General features: G+C 53.9%; 1 long non-coding RNA gene across 1 annotated transcript; it reads left to right on the top strand.

Annotated features, from left to right (window-relative positions):
• The first annotated feature begins 2,743 nt into the window (after positions 1–2,743).
• Positions 2,744–8,644, top strand: LOC114487698 (uncharacterized). Its single transcript, XR_003682983.1, has 4 exons — positions 2,744–2,815; positions 3,269–3,418; positions 7,839–7,902; positions 8,482–8,644. It is a non-coding gene; the product is annotated as an uncharacterized lncRNA (long non-coding RNA).
• The last annotated feature ends 379 nt before the right edge of the window (positions 8,645–9,023 follow it).

Genomic DNA, 9,023 nt, shown 5'->3' with positions numbered 1-9,023 from the left:
CCCATGTCCCCTGCATTGGAAGGTGGATTCTCAACCAATGGACCACCAGGGAAGTCCCTTCATTGATTTTCTCTTCTGTTTTTCTGCTTTCTATCATTGATTTCTGCATTAGTCTTTATTATTTCCTTTCTTCTGCGTTTGCTTTGGGTTTAATTTACTCTTCTCTCTCCAGCTTTTTTTTTGTGGTATGCGGGCCTCTCACTGTTGTGGCCTCTCCTGCTGCAGAGCACAGGCTCCAGACGTGCAGGCTCAGCGGCCATGGCTCACGGGCCTAGCCGCTCTGCGGCATGTAGGATCTTCCCAGACCGGGGCATGAACCCGTGTCCCCTGCATCGGCAGGCAGACTCTCAACCACTGCGCCACCAGGGAAGCCCTCTCTCTCCAGCTTTTACGGTGTTTTCTGATCTAGGTGTTCAGAGCTATAATTTGCCTCTAAGCACTGCTTTAGTTGCAATGCTTGATATGCTGTGTTTTAATTTTCATTCGGTTTAAAATATTCCCTGTTTTCTCTAGCGATTTCTTCTTTGGCTATGTTTTCTTGAAACATGTTGTTTATTCTCCAAATATTTGAGGATCTCCCAGATTGTTTTCTGTTGTTTGTTTCTAACTTAATTCCACTGTGGCTGGAGAATATGCTTTGTGTGTTTTCAGTCCTCTTAAGCATATTGAGACTTGATTTGTGGCCAAGCACATAGTCTATCCTGAGACTGTTCCAGGTGTACTTGGGAGAGATGTGCTTCTGCCATTGCTGGGTGGAGTGTCTGTACGTGTCAGGTCTGGTTGGCTGCTGTGCTGTTCAAGTCTTCTCTGCCTTTCCTGATTTTCTGACTAGTTGTTCTATCGGTTATCAAGTGTAGGGTATTGAAATCTCCAACTGCATTGTTTAATTTTTTCCTTCCTGTTCTGTCAGTTTTTGCTTCATGAATTTTGAGGCTCTCACGTTAGAGATGCATGCATTTTTAATTGCTATATTATTATGAAATGTCTCTGGTATTATGTCTTATCTTAATGTCTATTTTGTCTGATATCAATACAGCCACCTCAGCTCTTTTATGGCCAGGTGTTTGTATGTGTACCTTTTTCTGTCCATTTTCTTTCATCTATTTGTGTCTGCGAATCTAAGGTTTAGACAGTAGAGCGTTGAATCTTGATTAAAAAAAATTTTTTTCTGTAATACAGTTTGAAAACATCTGCCTTTTTAAAAAAATATTTATTTGTTTATTGGGCTGAGCCAGGTCTTAGTTGCAGCATGTGGGACCTTTAGCTGCGGCATGTGGGACCTTTAGTTGTGGCATGTGGGATCTAGTTCCCTGACCAGGGATCGAACCCGGGCCCCCTGCATTGGGAGTGCGGAGTCTTAGCCACTGGACCACCAGGGAAGTCCCTGAAAGCATCTGCCATTTGATTGGGGTGTTTAGACCCAAATTCACATTTAATGTAATTATTGACATACTTAGTATCTATCAACCTAATTCTCTCATTCTCCTACTCCAATTGGGTGTACCAAATTCAATTCGATCCTGACACGAACCACCTGGAGTCACAGACCCACAGGTGAGGCAGACTCCATCCCATGAGGCTGCCCCCACTTCTGACACCAGTTGCAAGCTCTGGGCCGCCAGGCTGCCCCCACTTCTGTCTGACTTAGCTACACGTTCAGAGGTTCCCACAACCCCTGTCTCAGGTTCAGTAATTCACGAGAATGACTCACCGTAGTCAAAAAAGCTCAACACTCAGGATTATGGTTATACTACAGAGGCTGCAACCCAGAAACAGCCAGATGGAAGGATGCTCAGGGCAACATACAAAAAGAGTGGGGATGGGGGTGCAGAGCTTCATGCCTTCTCTGGGTGCACCATCCTCCAGGCACATCGACGTGCTCACCAGCCTGGAAGCTCCCAAACCCTGCTCTTTGGGCCTTTTAGATGGTGTTCCATCACCTAGGCATGGTTGATTAAATCACTGGCCGTCAGTGATTGAACTCAGTCTGCAGCCCTTTTCCCCTCCCTGGAGGTTGTGGGGAGGCGGCTGAAAGTTCCAACCCTCTGGTCATGCGGTTGGTTCCTTGGGCGCCCAGCCCCCATCCTGGAGCTGTCCAGGGCACCGCCCCATCAAGATCCACCTCATTAGCATAAACTCGGATCTGGCCCCAGAGAGCTTATTATGAATAACAAAAGGCACTCTTAACACTCAGGAAATTCCGAGGGTTTTAGGAGCTCTGTGCCAGGAACCAGGGACGCAAAACAAGTATGTGTTTTAGTATTCTGCAATTAGGTTTACATTTTTAATTTTGCTATTTATTTTCTATATTTTCCTGACTTTTTTCTTCTTCGGTTCCTCCCTTATTAAATTCTTTTATGTTAAATAAATATTCTTTTAGTGCACCACTTTAATTTCTCTGTTGATTTTTTTTAAACTAGATGTTTAGTTATTTTCTTAGTGGTTGCCCTGGGGATTACATACGCATCTTATCAACATCTTCTGATTAATACGGACTTCATTCCTTAAAACTTATAACTCCATCTTGCCCCATTTTTTTGTGCTATTATTGTCATATGTGTTACATCTATATACGTCATAAGTACAGTGGTAAAATTATTTATTATATTAAAAAATAGTGTTATACTTATTTAGTTATACAATCTTATGTCTTTTAAAGAAGTTAAGAAATCAAAATGTATGTACATGGTCTTTTACCTTAATACACAGACTTACCATCTCAGTGCTTTTCATTTATTTCTATAGATTCGAGTTACCATCTTCTGTCATTTCTTCTCACCCTGAAGGACTTCTTTTAGTATTTACTGTGAGACAGGTCTGCTAGCAATGCTTTTCCTAAGGCTTTTTAAACCTGGAAATGTTTTTATTGCACCTTCTTTTTTTTTTTGCGGTACCCGGGCCTCTCACCGCCGTGACCTCTCCCGTTGCGGAGCACAGGCTCCGGACGCGCAGGCTCAGCGGCCACGGCTCACGGGCCCAGCCGCTCCGCGGCATGTGGGATCTTCCCGGACCGGGGCACGAACCCGCGTCCCCTGCATCGGCAGGCGGATTCTCAACCACTGCGCCACCAGGGAAGCCCTGGATTTTATTTTTATTTTATTTTATTTTTTGGCCACACCGCACAGCATGTGGCATCTTAGTTCCCCGACCAGGGACACAGCCCGTGCCCCCTGCAGTAGAAGCTCAGAGTCTTAACCACTGGACCGCCAGGGAGCACCCTGCTTTCCTATTTTTCTCTTTGTTTGATTTAACCTTGTGGCCACCACAGGATGGCCGGTGCAAGCAGCAGACCCGTCCTCGCATCCTTCGTTCAAGACCCAAGTCCCAGCGGACAGCGCCAACCGGCCCATCCTTGGCTGATCCCAGGGATGAAGAGGGGTCCAGCCAGAAGACCCTCCAGATACCTTCAGCCTCTGAGGTGGGATCTCCTGCACCCCGAGACCACATGGCACAGGGGAGGGACAAGCCTCCAAAGAGAAGTTGGTGTGTGTTTGGAGAGGGACAAGCCAGGCTTTGTCCCTTCCCGCTGCACGGGCAGGAGTCAAGGAAGGTGACAGCTTACAGGGAAGATTCGTGCCCAGGGATAGACTTGGTAGAAGGACATTTAGACAGAGTGGTCGCAAAAGCCTGGAGACTTGAGGGTGCGCGAGCAGCCCGTGTTCCTGTCCGCCTGGGAGCAGGAACTGGTGAAGCCGCCGGCGCTGGCTGGGATGTGTTCGTGGTCCAAGTCATAGTAATACTGTCACTTTGCTGACACTCCCTTGCAAAGCCGGGGCGCCCCACTCATTGTCTATTGCCTCAAGCCCGCCTCAGAGCCTCGGCCAAGGGCGGCCCTGACTCCCCAGTGCCCGTCTTCTCCAGGCCTCAGTCTCCCCACCTACCACAGCCAGGGCCCGCTCACCGCCGCGGGGCCGCTGAGAGGCGGCCGCGTGGGAAAGCACTTTTCATCGTGCCAGCCCTGGCCCTTGCGTGCTCGCCACACTCTGACTCCCAAACAATGCCAGCCTCTGAGCAGAGCCATGGGTGGGCCGTAACCATGGCGAGGGCCCTGCCAGGCAGCAGAGCCAACTGCCCGTCCAGGGTCAGCCGGGCCTGTGGCCCTGGTTACCGCTTTGTCCCGCAGGCTGGAACTGGTCCCGGCTAGCAGGCTCTGAATGGCTGGCTGTCAGGGAGGGCAATGCTTACTGCAGGGAACGAAACTCTTGGCTGGAGAGAGGGTTGGGCTTGAGGTGAGGGTAGCTGAGCTGCCTCCAGGGTCCTGAGACCACAGCCAGGTTCAGGTCGGAGCACGGCCGGGTCACCGTGCTACGGGCAGTGCCTTCCCACAGGCCCCAGGAACACCTCCACCCCTCCCCTGCCGCCACCCTCTGTGCTGCCCCCTCCACAGGCGCAGAGCCTGGTGCCCCCGGAAGGGGGGGGCACCCTTCTCCAAATTCCGGGATGTGCCAGGCAGCTGGCCAGAGTACGCAGGGTCCCCTCCAGCCTTCCCCTGGGCGCCTTCACAGCCTAGATGCGCCACGGCCACTGTCTCTGCCCGCTTCCCACTACCTGCCTGTCCCAGTGGCTCCCCTCTCAGCCTGGCAGGAACTGGGCATGAGTGTGTGACCTCTTCCAGGGCCCAGAGAGATCAACTCCTCTCCAGCTGTGGGGGTCAGAGTCACCCTCCCCAAACTGTGTTTACAAAACCCACGTTTGCAAACTCGAGGCCTCATTTTTAAAAAAGGAGTAAGGAGAAAAGCAATACAAATAGCACTGAATATATATATATATATATATATATATTTTTTTTTCCCCAACTATGCCCACACAAATATCTAAAAGACTCGGGGACCAGATTGCCTGGGTTCAAATCCCAGGTCTGCCAGGGACACGCTGTGTGACCTCAGGCCGATGTCTTCCCCTCTCTGTGTCTGAGATCCCTCATCTGTAAAAATCAACAACGGGACCAACCTCATAGTGCTCTTGTGAAGATAAGAGGGGTCAACCTCTAAGCGTTTAGAAAGAACATCTGCTCTGCTGTGTCCCTGGAGGCCTGGCCCCATGACCCAACCTGCACAGTTCTCATATTTTTCAGGAGTGAGCCCCCTCTCAGCAAGGTCAGCCCCCGGAGCTGGGCTTCCTTTAACCCCTGAAATCATCGCTAAGACCCCAAGTGGGGAGGGACAGTGAACAGAGAGGGAAAGAGTGTGGGGGGTTGGGAGTGTGGCCCAGACTCTGGAGGAGAGCTGCCCCTCCCCCAGGGAACAGGACGTAACTGTCAGAGGTGCTACCCACCCCCCCAAGCTGGGAATGGGACCCTGCCCCACTGGAGGGGCCTCAGAGGAGGGCGGAGGGAGGGCAGGGAGGGGCTCAGGGGGAGGGTTGGGGGGTGTCCCTTGCCTGTCCCAGTTTATCTGCTCTCAGCTGTTCTCTCCTCTACTTGGAGCCTTCTCAGCCCCCCACCCAGGTGCTCTAGGCTGCTTTGCCCCTCCTGGGGAGGAGGGCTGGGACCCAGGCCCTGCCGGAGGGCCAGGGAGGTCTGGGGAGGTGACTTTCCTCCCGTCTGGTCTCCCTACCCACGGGCACCGAAAATGGGGCTGGGGGGTGAGGGCTGTAGCACAGTGAGGCCAGCAGGACCCCCATCTGCAAAACAGAGGCACTGACCCCCACCCAAAACCTAGGCCAGGACCCAGACAGGAGGCTGAGCCCCCTTCTCCGTAGGACCCCACCCGCCATGGGCCTCCCAGGCCTGGACAAGCCATGCCCCCAGGACTTGCCAGGCTACCTGCCAGAGTGGACTCTCCCAGGGTCAGGCACCCACACCAGCACCTGCTCAACCTCCCACAGGAGAACCAGTGGACCCGGAAGACAGGGCTGTGGGCTCAATGCCCACTTGAGGAGCCCCACCTCCTACGAGTCAGCTGACGTCCATGGGACTCCCTTCAAGGAAGGGCTGCTGCTCACGGGGCTGGGGTGGGGGCTTGACCTTGCCTGGGACCCTCACCCAGGGGGCTGGAGCCGAGGGCCTCTTGGTGCTGAAAAGACAGCTCCAGCCGACGGGGTGGGGAGCGGGTAAGCGCGGGAGGGACACGCCCCTTACCCAAGGCTGTGATGCACCGGGACTGAGGGGGTCAGGGGCCCCCGGCCAGGGTGGGGAGGGGAGCTGGGACAAACAACAGGTCTGACCACAGCCTCTCACCAGTGTTAATCCCTTGCCCTGCTTCGCCGCTCTCCACGGGCCCGGTGTCCTCTGCCCAGCAGCCCTGGGGCCCCCACAGGCATACAGGGATGGGTGATTACCCCATTTTTTGCAGAAGGCAAAACTGAGGCTTCAAAAGAGAAGAGCCCTAAACAAGTAGTGAACTTTAGTTAAGGATGTTCGTGCTGAAGTATCCGGGGTGAAGGGCTGATGTCACCCCTTATTTTGAAATGTCTGCGAATCCAGGACGGATCCATGTGCGATGGAGCCATGGAACAAAACGTTAACTGTTGATTCCAGATACTGGGTACTTGGGTGTTTGCCGAAAATTATTTCAACTTTTCCACGTGTTTGAAAGTTTTCACAACAAAATGTTGGGGGGAATTAAAAATGAATACTTCAGACGGGTGCTCCAGCCTACTACAGCCCAGCAGGTCCCGGTCACCTGCAACCAGGTTTCCCAAATCCTTCCAGAGGCGGTCAGTGCGTGTTGAGCGTCTACGTAGCTATTCTTTTTGTTCCACCGAGGTAGCAGACCTTGCCGCATATGGGCTGCTCCCCTCACCGCTGCAGCCAGCAACCCTGTGGGACCCTCACACTGTAGGCGAGCCCCTGCGTGGGACCTCTGGCCACAGAGGCCTGCAGGGCCCCCAGTGACAGGCAGCACCCACACCACTGGGACCTACGAGTCACTTCCCTCCTCCTGGGAGCTGCCCTGCGGGTCCAAGGTGGTGACAGCTTTTGCCACTCAAGCCCCGCTTCTGCCCTAAGCAGAGAGGAACCGCACCAAGGGTGTCACTGTAGCCCCCTAAGCATATTGCCTTGGTGGCCCCCAGCCCTCCTGGGTCAGGCTGAGACACACTTGGAGCTCAGTGTCGGCCTCTCCCGGCAGCCCCCGCGCTCATGGTGGCCATAAAGGAGCCGTGGCAGCCATGCCTCAGCCTGAAGCAGGAGTCAGGAGATGAGGTACGGGAATTCTGGGGTGTGGTGTGGGAGGAGCCCTCAGCTGTGCCAGGCCAGGCTGGAGACGTCCGTCCACGGGCCCTGGCAGGGAGCGGCTCCGGCCCGACCCTGTTCTCCTCCATGGGAGGACCAGGGGTCATGTTGACCGCATCCTGCTGCACTTGTCAGGCCCCACCCACTATGCAGAATTGGAAACTGAGGCTCAGAGAAATTGTAATTTGCCCCAGTCCATCATTCAGCCCAGGGCCGGGGCCTGGGTTCTGCAGTCAATAGGACAGGGAGGGCCTGGCCAGACCTGATTCTCCCTGTCTCAGCATCTGGCCTCCGGCCAGGCTGTCATTCTGCAGGAACTCAAACCTTGAGCCCAGGAATGCAGACCCCACACTGTCCGGGCCCTGGAAGTGGGTCTCTGCAACCGGCAGCTGTGGAGTTGAGGCAAACGCATGCCTGGCGCCGTCTGCCGGTCTGTCTGTTCCTCGCGGGGTGGAGAGGCCTTAAGAATGTGCGGAGGGAGGGCAGGAGGGCAGCTCCCCGCCCAGGGTGACCCGTAACCCCGTCCTGATGGCAAAAAGTGTTGAACTAGTCACCCCCAGGGCAGCTCGGAGGTTGATACCTTGTTTAGTATACATAGTGGCCAGTATTTAGAAACAGAGGTTATCGGACAGCAACTTAACTTCAGTTTTTTTTTTTAAATCAGAATATCTGCCCACTCTGGACCCACGTTTTCCTGTGCGTAATTGGAAGAAGCTGAACACGATGGGGTAAGTCCTTTCCTATTAGCCACAGGCCCCACCAGTTCCTATTGCCCTATCTACCTCATTTAGTCACGTGGCCCCGTGGGCATTTGAACTCTCTCCTTGACCATCAGAGAGCCTGGCTCCTTTGGTGGTGTTGGAAGCCTGTAGACCTAACTCTCCAAGGCCCAAGCCTTCTCACCAAGGCAGCTGTGTCTCCTCAGACAGGCCCAGCCCAGTGGATCTGCCCCTCACACACACCACCCAGAGAACTGAGGGGAGGACAGGTCCTCTGAGAGATTTTATTTGGCTTGCCAGGAGCAGGGGCTGCCTGGGTTCACCTCTTACAGCTCCTTTTGCTGGAACACAGCACCCTAATGATGTCCTTGGATCTCTGTAGGGTGTCAAGGAATGTGGGGGCTCCTTCCGAGGGGCCTCTGCCATGGCACAGGGGAGGGACGGGAAATGCATGGGGGGAGGAGGAGAATTTGCTTCCAATCAGCAGGGAAATGGGCTACTATGGTAGGTAGTGAGCTGCCTGTCCCTAGAAGGGTTCAAGCAGGGTGTGGTTCCATTAATTTAATAGATATTTCTTGGTGCCTCCAGTGTGCCAGGCTCTGTTCCAGACATGAGAAGTCCAATGGTGAGCACATAGGCCGGCCAGCCCATGTCCAGGAGCTGACTGTCCAGCTGGCAAACCTGTGAGCAGGTAGATCTGTGAACCATAATTTGCTGCTTGGGAGCAAATGCAACAGCGATGGAGAATAAATTCAGCCAGATGCTAGAGGTCCCTCTGAGGAGGCAGCATCTAGAAGAGAGGCCTGCGTAATGAGAAGGAGCCGGCCATGCTGAGCGCTGGGGAAGTGTCCGGGGGAGGTGCCAGTGCAAAGGCCCTGGGGCAGAGACGGCTCAGTGTGTTCCAGGATTGGAGGGAGGCGGACAAACGGGGAGAGATGGAGCCGGAGGTGCGAGGCCTTCGGGCGTGGAGGGGAGGGGTTGCGTTTGTTCTCATCTCCCAAGTGTGGGGACCACCTTAAACAAGACGGGAGCCTGCAGTGGAGGCCTTATCGGTCCACAGCCCCTGTTGGGAGGGCCATCGCTAACTTGTTCAAGGCTCTAAGTGGTTTTGGCCACGTCAGTCATTCATT

The sequence above is a fragment of the Physeter macrocephalus genome, chromosome 14 (genome assembly GCF_002837175.3).
Source record: "Physeter macrocephalus isolate SW-GA chromosome 14, ASM283717v5, whole genome shotgun sequence".
In the NCBI taxonomy this organism is placed as follows: Eukaryota; Metazoa; Chordata; class Mammalia; order Artiodactyla; family Physeteridae; genus Physeter; species Physeter macrocephalus.
The sequence above is the reverse complement of the archived record's forward strand: the minus strand, read 5'-3'. Positions and strand labels throughout refer to the sequence as shown.